Below are 10081 nucleotides of genomic sequence, written 5' to 3' on the forward strand. Positions count from 1 at the left end.
GAGAAGACGATCAAACAATGGCAGAAGGAAGGGTGAAGGCAAATGGAGGAGGGAGGAAGAGCTAGCGTGCGACAGCAGTTCCAAATCGAGAGGGAAAGGCGAAGAGTTGGTGGACGGTTGCCATGGTACAAGAAGAGGCGCCTGGGGAGCGAACGATTGCCACAGAGGTCACAGACTGACCACAAGGGCTGAGTGAACCGCATGCAATCCCATCGCACAACACACACGTCTTGTTAAGTTGAACCGTTTCTGTTCTCTTGTGTCAACGCAAACAATTCATCCGAGTTAACCGCATGCCGTATATCGCACACACATTGATCTGGCTGACCGTTTCTTTTATGTTGCCTAATCACAAACAATTCCTCTGAGTGAACCATATGTTGTATATCGCACACACCTTGATCTGGCTGACCGTTTCTATTGTGTTGCCTAATCACAAACAGTTCATCCAAATAAACCGTATGCTGTGTATCGCACACGCCTTCATCTCGCTGCCCGTTTCTTTTGTTCCTCCTCATCGCAAACAGTTAATTGAACTGAACCGTATGCCCTTCATCGCACATGCAACTAAAATCTGAACCGTGTTCGATGCATCCGTCATCGCATACGTTTTATGCATTTTTGACGGTTTTCATACAGCATCGTTTGCGATTATTGCATCGCACATAGTTTCCCGAAGGGTCTCTGATCGTAGTGTTGCGTTAGCAGCATCCTACAGTAGTGCTAACTCTTGGCAGTGTATGATCCTTTACCAGGTGTCCATGACCAAGAGTCAGGTTCCTGGGGACATCTTTGTAATCCACTTAAAGCAAAGTTAAGAGAAACCAGCTCATCCATTGCTTCATGAGATAATGGTAATTGAAAATAAGTACCAATATAGAAATCTTCAATAAAGTCCTTGACAGATATCTTGTCATCCAGAGCAAAGGAGAAGAGTCTGGGGAATTTCTCCTTAATAGGCAAATGGCTTCCACCCAAGTTCCAAGCATCATGCCAAAACAGAGAGTTGTTGCCATCATTGATGGTGATAGTAGTATGAGATCTATAAACCTCATTTAGCTTCATGATATCTCTCCACCCTAAAGTGTACCCTCCCAGGTCCCCCGGTAATTATCGTGGCAGCACCTCATTGGTCCGATTTTTACTGCAAGAAAAAGTCAAAAAAACAAGAAAAATTAATCCTGGCTAGGTTTAGTATATTTATAATACTGATAAATCTCGTCCATTGATACATCTTAACTTTGTATAGTTAAATCTTTACCGTTCATTTTCTATCGTTTTAATAATATAATAGATTTCCATAAGTCTTGAAATCTTGCCCATCAATGTCACATAGGAGGAAGCAGTTAGATTGGCTGCTATTTTTGGTTGTCATGTTGGATCCCTTCCTTTCATATACCTGGGTTTACCTGTGGGTATCACAAAGCCTAAAAATTCAAGATCTGGTGCCTGTTGTTGACATAGTTGAAAGGAGGCTCTCTTCTAGTTCCTCTCTGCTTTCCCAAGGTGCAAGATTGCAACTTTTGTAGTCAGTCCTCTCCTTCATGCCCATTTATTTTCTTTGCAGTCTGAGTTTAACATCTACAATTATTAAGCATTTGGAAAGAATAATGAGGCAATGTTTGTGGAGACGAAATTCTGATACCCCAAAACAATCTTTTGCTCGGGGATGTTTATGATGCAAAATTCTGATAGTAGTATGAGATCTACATCGTGCATGGTGGAGCTGGGCGTGCCGACACTCAGGGTTCACCCAGTACGACGTGTACAGTGACCTCCTGGCCCCCTCGCCGCTCACCAGGTGGCGCCGCTGGTGTCGCTGCACCACCTCGACGTAGTGCGGCCGGCCGGCCGCTGATCCCCAACGTGCATTCGCGCCCGGCATCTCTGCGGAGGCTGTTCGGCGGGGGTGATGCAGCAGTCGATATGCTACATCGCGGCGAAGCGGTGGACGGTGTCAGTGGCGTGGGGGTTCGTGGTCACTGGTGACGGTGGCGAGGGCGTCGTGTTGGCGCGGGAGATGGAGATGCCGGCGCGGACGTTCATGAACCGATACCGGCGCGCCGACTACAAGGCACGCGCGTTTAACACGAAGCCCCTGGCGCACAACCAGTGCGAGAGGCCCGCGCTCTACTACCTGCCGTCGGCGTGGTGCACAGTGGTGCGCGTCATCGTGCTCGAGAAGCTTGACCCGGAATTATGGGACCTGGTAATGCTCGCTCTGCCTATTTTACGTGTCAGAAGGCTGCTGGACGAGTGATCCATTCAGAGCGATACGCTTCAAAACTTTATACAGTTCTAACTTTGTAAGTAGCTTGAGCGGAGGATAAAGGCAGCTCCTCCTCGGTTATTCAGAGTAAAGGCGTGCTGTCTGTATGTTGTCATTTGCAGGTTGTAAGATCACTGAAGGCGCTTACAACCCATCTGTTCTTGCTGCCAAGTTGGTGTGCATTTGCGCCATATTAGCTGCTGCATTTGCCTCCTTATTATTCGATCGAATTCTGGTTGAGCCGCAGTGATGGTGATTACGTCGTGGTCCTTGGTGGGCTAGCTATAAGAGACACTGAATTTGGCAGATTCCTAGACATATACTCTGTCAGGTTGCTTTTGTATAATTGTATCATGTTTTGAGAAGTTTCAGACATTCTGCATCTTCTTTATTCCTCTCTAGATTGCTACACTTTTCTGAATACAAATTCAATATTATGTTTTTCATGAATTTAATTACACATTATTCCAGTACAAAAATTTCTGATTTCTCATCATTCCTGTACTGTAATAAACTTTTCATCAGGTCTGAAACCTACAATGACATATCACACATCATTCCTGTACTGTATCTATGTGCATTTGGACCTAGCTAAGGAAGATTTACACCCTTGATACGTGAGTGTATCATGAATAAATTCATGCCATTTGCTACTTGCTCAACTATATGCCTTGATCATCTCTTACAAATTATGTGCAACCCTATATGTGTTTCTTTGCACTTACAATTTTTTTTCCTTTTTTTCGATAGACACCTTCTTCAGTCTAAGTCAAATGATGGGTGACTGCCTATAAGAGCGTGAAGATGTCCAGAGCAACCAATATCTGATGGTGTTAGCAGCATGGGGAGCTCAAACAATAGATATCCAGATGATAATCTGTTTAAGACCTACCTTGCCAGAGTAAAATCCAACATTCCATCTAGAAGGTTGATTACCTGCCTTACAATAGCCTGCCAACTCGATTTGAAATTAGGAGTGTGAGGGGTGGATGTATGTTAGGTACAGAGTATAGGGATCGATCTATGGATTGCTCTCTGAAGTAGTAGCTGGTACAAATCGATTACAGGAGCCTTGCTCTCGAATTTGTGGAGGAATAGAGGAAGAACTAGGGTTCGGGAGAGAGTGAGTAGGTAGCCGCCGGTTCGTCCTTTGATCGACTGGATGGTGTGCTCTTCGTGCGCCTCCCTGAAGTAGCGAGCGGTGCGGGCTCAGGTGACCCACTCCGGCCCATGGACGCGTTGGCTGGGCTGTCTGGCTCGTGTGGGCCGCTGGGCAGTAGCTGTGCTGCTGTGGTCACTGCCCAGTGGGTCCTGCTTGTCAGGGGCGCTAACATCCCCCTCTCCTTGAGCTGAGGATTGTCCCCAAGTCTCTGCATGAAGAAAGCGCGCCATGAGGATGGCCTTGTCCTCCTAGGTGGTGCCCAAAGTGGCAGAGTTAGACCATTGCACCTTCACTTGTTCCTGCACACCCCCGTTCTTTTTGCGCCAATGCGTTTGCAAAACTGCCACCGGCACGGCAAGATCGTCAGAACAATGAGGCAATTGTGGTTCGACTGACATACCAGGGAGTTGAGCGCGGCGAAGCAGCGACACGTGAAAGACTGGGTGCACTTTGGCTTCAGGTGGTAGTTGCAGTTTATACGCCACTTCGTTGATTTTGTCGACGATGAGGAATGGCCTGTAGAACTTGTATGCAAGTTTGTGGTTCGCTCGCGGCGCCACAGATGACTGAATGTATGGTTGCAGTTTGAGGAACACATGCTCGCCCACTTGGAATTCTCTATAAGATCGCTTCTTGTTTGCTTGGTCTTTCATGAGCGGCCGTGCTCTGTTCAAATGCTATTGTAGCAGATCTTGAACTGTGGCTCTTTCATCCAGCCATGATTGCAGTGCTAGCACTGAGCAAATGCTGTTTGCGGTAATCCCCAGTTGTGAAGGTTCGTATCCGAACAATGCCTTGAATGGAGTCATGCCGATAGCAGAGTGATGTGCATTGTTGTACCAGAATTGAGCGAGTGGGATCCAAAAATTCCATCTCCTGGGACATGCTTGAGTGAAACAACGGAGGAAGGTCTCGATGCACTGATTGACACGTTCAATTTGCCCGTCAGTCTGGGGGTGATTTGCTGTGCTCAAACAAAGTTCTGTGCCTGCCCCACGGAACAACTCCTGCCAGAAGTGGCTGGTAAAGACTGGGTCCCTATCAGCGACGATCGCCTTAGGTAGACCATGTGTCCTATAAATCTGATTCATGTATAGTTGTGCCACCGAAGCCGCCGTGTATGGATGAGCCAGAGGGAAGAAGTAAGCAAACTTGGTGCGTTTGTCAACTAGCACCAACAAGCAGTTGAACTTGCTGGACTGGGGAAGACCATCGACGAAATCCATTGAAATTAGATCCCAAGGTTGCTGAGGAACCGATAGTGGCAGTAGCAGACCTGGGGCTGCTGCACGGTCTGGTTTAGCTTGCTGACACACCTGGCAACAGCGAACATACTGCCGAATTTGGGGCTTCATCTTGGGCCAGGCAAAAAGATGTCGAATGCGACGGTAGGTAACATGGAACCCAGAATGGCCGCCGATGGGGCTGTCGTGGAAAGCTGATATGATCCTTTGCTGTATAGTGGTGCTCCCCCCAGCCAAATCCTGCCTCTGAAATAGATAATCCCTTGCCGGAGAGAAAATTTGCCTTTTGGGTCCTCCCGGATGGCCAGTTGCGACAGCAGACGTGAGGCTTGGTCGTTGCTGTGGTAACTACTGATGACATCCTCGAGCCACGCAGGGCTGCATGACGTGGTCGAGAAAAGCGTGTCGCTTGGGTTGGCACGAGACAGCGCGTCTGCGCCAGCATTCTCGACCCCTTTTTTGTACCTGATGCGATAGCGTAGGCCAAGCAGCTTGGTGAAAGCTTTTTTCTGCCAAGGAGTTGTCAGGTGCTGGTGCTCCAAGTGAATCAAGCTTTTCTGGTACGTCAGTATGTCAAATTCTGCGTGTTGCAGGTACGGGCGCCACTGATCCACGGCTACTACTATAGCCAAGTATTCCTTCTCGTATGTGGACAGCCCTTGGTAGCATGGACTGAGCGCTTTGCTCATGAAGGCAATTGGGTGCCCCTGTTGCTGAAGGATCGCGCCAATGCCATGGTCGCTTGCATCTGTCTCAATTGTAAATGGCTGTTTGAAATTAGGGAGAGCCAGCACTGGAGCAGAAATCAGTTGTTGCTTGAGCACCTGAAAGGCTGTTTCAGTTGTAGAAGTCCAGAGGAAAGGAGTCCCTTTCTTGAGCAAGTTAAACAGAGGGCGCGCGATCACTCCAAAGTTTTTGACGAACCTCCTGTAGTAGCCTGCAAGTCCCAGGAAACTGCGAACCTCTTTGACATTTGTTGGTGCTGTCTAGTTGCTGACTGCTGCAATTTTGTAGGGTTCAGTAGCGACACCTTGCGAACTGATGACATGACCGAGATAAGAAATCTGCTGCTAACCGAAAGCACACTTGCTAAGTTTGGCTTTCCAACTGTCTTTGCGGAGAAGAGTGAGCACTTGCCTCAGATGCTCAACATGCTCACGGAGTGTTGCACTAAAGACGAGAATATCGTCGAAGAATGACAGTACACACACACGGTTGACTGGCTTGAGTGTGGTGGTGACTGCTCCGATGAAAGTGGCCGGTGCTCCCGCAAGACCAAAAGAGACCACCCGGAATTCAAAGTGCCCCTGGTGTGTCTAAAAAGCTGTCTTGTATTCCTCTCCGGGGGCTAAGCGGATCTGATGGTAGCCTGCGCGAAGATCCAGCTTGGAGAACCAAGCTGCGCCGTGGAGTTCATCCAAAAGTTCTTCAATGACAGGTACTGGGAACTTGGCGACCACTGTGAGCACGTTGAGTTGGCGGTAATCGATGCACAGCCGCCATGTACCATCTTTCTTCTTGACTAAGATGACTGGTGAGGAGAACGGGCTCGTGCTTCTCTGTATCACACCAGATCGCAACAACTCTTCAACTTGTTTCTCTATCTCAGTCTTGTGTTCTGGCTTGTGTCTGTAAGGCCTGATATTGGCTGGTTGCGCTATGGGAATGAGCGGAATCCTGTGATCACAATCACGTCGAGGAGGAAGGCCTTTTGGTTCAGAGAAAACATCTGCGAATTCATCGACCACCTTCTGAATACAGTCGGGAACAGGTGCTATTGATTCCTTGTCTGGTGCAATCATGCATAAGTGCACGATATGTGAGACTGCTCCGTTGCTGCAGAGGCTCTGCAGTTGGATGCTATTGATGGTTTCGCAAACGACAGAAGCTGCATCATGTCCATTCAGACGAATAGGCCCTACCAGGGTGATCGTTTCGATGAAACGAGCGCGCCAATCGACAGTCATGGGACTGTGTTCTTTGAGCCAATCCATCCCTAGGATGGCGTCGTAGGTACAGAGAGGAAGCACCTTCAGATCCGTGAAAAATTCATGCCCTTGAGCATACCACACGCAGTGGGGAATGTAAGTGGAGCAGATCATTCCGCCGCCGTTCGCGACTCGAACACGGCCCGGTTTGGTCATTGCTCGGACACCGGCGAGAGTCGTGGCCAGTTGCTCGTCGATGAAGGAGTTGGAGCTGCCCGAGTCGATGAGAAGGAGCACTTCGCGCCCTTGTATCCAGGCTCGTAACTGGAATGCCTTGGCAGAGACGCCGCCAGTCACGGCAGAGAGAGAAATTGCCATGACTGTGTCGTTTGGCCTTCGTCTTGCTGCACTTGAGTGTCGATGAAGTTGTCGAGGCCGATCATGTCGAGGAGCTCTTCGACGACGTGTAACTGCACCGAAGTGTGGCATACATGATCATGTCTCCACTTCTCGCCACACTTGAAGCAGAGGCCACGGGCGCGTCGATAGTCCCGCAGTGCTTTGATCTTGGACGAGTCCGCTCGTGCAGCGTCAGTCCCGCGTCGATCGGTGACGATTGTTGGAGTCGAGTGGCGCACCGGAGGTGGGGGCAGCGGCAAAGGCACTGCAATCCTTGAAGGCGCGTCGGGTGGTCGTGGTGGGTATCTCCGAGCCCCAACCGCCACCTCCTCCTAGAGCTGCGCAAGCGCGCACGCTGTGTCCAGATCAGGGGGCCGCTGCACCATGACGACCGCCCTGATGTCCGTCCTCAGGCCCTCGACAAAACGTGTGAGAAAATAGTAAGGGTGAATTGTTTCAGAATATGAATTCAAATGGTTGATGATAGACTCGAATCTCTCAATATAATCTGCTACTGTAGTGGTTTGGCGAACTGCATAGAATTGGCGAATGAGAGTTTGGTGGCGATCGCGGCCGAACCGCGTGCAGAGAAGTGCAATGAACGAGTCCCAATCGAATTCACCCAGACGGCGCTGGATGGATTGCAGCTATATTGCTGCTGGCCCAGAAAAATTCAGAGATGCCATAGGAACCCAAAATGAAGGCACAATCCCAAACATGGAAAAATACTGCTCACATAGAGTTTTCCATAGATTAGGATTTTCACCCGAGAACTGCGGAAAGGAAATGGAGGGGTGCGCTTGGCGAAGCCCGGTGAGCATCTGGCTGGCATGCGAGAACGGGGACAGCGGAACGGGAGAGGTGGGGTTTGGGGTCGTACTATTAGTCGGGAGCGGCGGCGGCGTCGTGAGGGACGCCGCCGATGGCCCCCGTTTGATCTGAAATTCACCGTGGCCATCGGGCCCTTGAGGATGGATCCCCGCGTCAGCGCCCTCGGGCACTTGATCCGCGTCGGGGCGAGCTGGTGGAGGCGCTTGCGCACGTTGTAGTCTGGTGACGGCGTCGCCCAGATCCGCGACACGGCGCTCGAGATCGGGACGCCACGAGAGCAGATCGTCGATCTTCGTCGCGGTAGACTGCTGGGCCTTGGTCAGGCCGTCGATGGCGGCCTTGGTCTTGTTTTCGAAGCGGGCAAGGAAAGCTGAGACGCTCGGATCCATGGCTTCTCGTGCGTGTCGCAGCCCTCTTGTCTCGATGAGATTCGCCAGATCGGAGCGGGAAGGAGTGGTGGCTGGATCTCTAATACCAGATGTTAGGTACAGAGTATAGGGATCGATCTATGGATTGCTCTCTGAAGTAGTAGCTGGTACAAATCGATTACAGGAGCCTTGCTCTCGAATTTGGGGAGGAATAGAGGAAGAACTAGGGTTCGTGAGAGAGTGAGTAGGTAGCCGCCGGTTCGTCCTTTGATCCACTGGATGGTGTGCTCTTTGTGCGCCTCCCTGAAGTAGCGAGCGGTGCGGGCTCAGTTGACCCACTCCGGCCCATGGACGCGTTGGCTGGGCCGTCTGGCTCGTGTGGGCCGCTGGGCAGTAGCTGTGCTGCTGTGGTCGCTGCCCAGTGGTTCCTGCTTGTCAGGGGCGCTAACAATGTAGAACCTGTATGTCCTGTGCGTTAAGGGGGTGAAATGTCTTGCAAGTGATGCTCTTTGAGAATCCAATGTACAAGAATGTAGCTTGGCAAAAGAAATAGCTCAACACATTCTGAATAAAAATCTGATACGACTATTAAATAAATTGCAGGTATTTCTTTGGGTTTGGTGGTTTAACCGCAATAAAGTAGATGCGGTGACCTGATGAGTAAATTCCCGATTCCCGGTACAGAGCAGCACTGGTTCAGAGGTAACGCAGAGGCAAGTCAGAGCAGCACTGGTTACTGGTACATTGCATATATGAATGCAGATCGTTTGTTCAAATTCATCTCATGTCTAATGGTGCAAGCACACTTCATTATTCCCCAAGCAAATAAGTGTTCCTCAAACAAATAAACAAACTAGATATTATGCTGAACCTGCTTTATCCCATCTTTTGCATATTCTGCTGTATTGATGATCGTAAAACATCATGTCCGCCAAAATTGCATCGTCTACCTCAGTTGAATATCTTCAAGCAGCCAAGTTATTTTTCGTGGTACAACCAAACATAATATGCATCGGTCCATTTGACCAGGGACTACAACCAATATTTTCACACTGGAACTCGGCGATATACTTCTCTTCACCAAGATGTTTAGTTTTAGAAAAGGCCTGCTGCACTGATTTTTATATGTACATAACCCATACAATATGCATATATATTTATCATATTAACATGTACTCGCTCCATCCAAATGTAATGGACGAGATGGCCAAAACTCTAATACTTCTACTCACCCGATTGATCAAATTAGTCTGTCCAGCATCTTTCCCTCCAATTTTCATCACATCAAAAACCAAATAGTAATCTAAGCATACAAGCCCCTCATTCATTATACAACAACATACATTAAAAAATGGAATCCTGGGGTCTGTCTTTAGTTGGCCCCACTCGGTCTTATACCCTTGGGGGCAGAACATATGGTCTTCCGCTTATTTTTTAACTGAAAACTGGCATTTGGTTTTATGGCAGGCACATCACTGGCACTGAACCTTCTAAGATGTTTTGGTGATAGAAATTTCTGGGTTACAAACTGAGGTTGTATTACTATTGAACATACTTAGCAGTAGTTTATTATGATCTTTTACATTATATTTTCTAAGTCATGTTACTTAGTTTCATATATGTATTGCTGAGAATTTTGTTTCCATTCACAGTTGTCCGTTGTCAGTAACTGTAACATAAAAGTTTTTTTTTGACTCTGAACTGTAACATAAAAGTGAATGCTTCACCTTCTTGAACAGATTCTTAATGGCAGGATAGTATCTGAGAAAGTTTGTTAGTCTTATTTCTAAGTACATCTCTCTTCATTTGATTGATTGCTTATGCCTAATTTTATTGATGTTCCCTCCTTCAACATGACTGGTGTAATCAGATGAAATGCC

At 48.5% G+C, this 10081-nt stretch overlaps 1 pseudogene; it reads right to left on the bottom strand.

The window, feature by feature from the left end:
• Positions 1 to 4782: 4782 nt before the first annotated feature.
• LOC147980607 (uncharacterized) lies at positions 4783 to 8222 on the bottom strand (annotated as a pseudogene).
• Positions 8223 to 10081: the final 1859 nt, after the last annotated feature.

This window comes from Triticum urartu, chromosome 3A, assembly GCF_056163025.1.
Source record: "Triticum urartu cultivar PI428250 chromosome 3A, HENAU_Tu73, whole genome shotgun sequence".
NCBI lineage: Eukaryota > Viridiplantae > Streptophyta > Magnoliopsida > Poales > Poaceae > Triticum > Triticum urartu.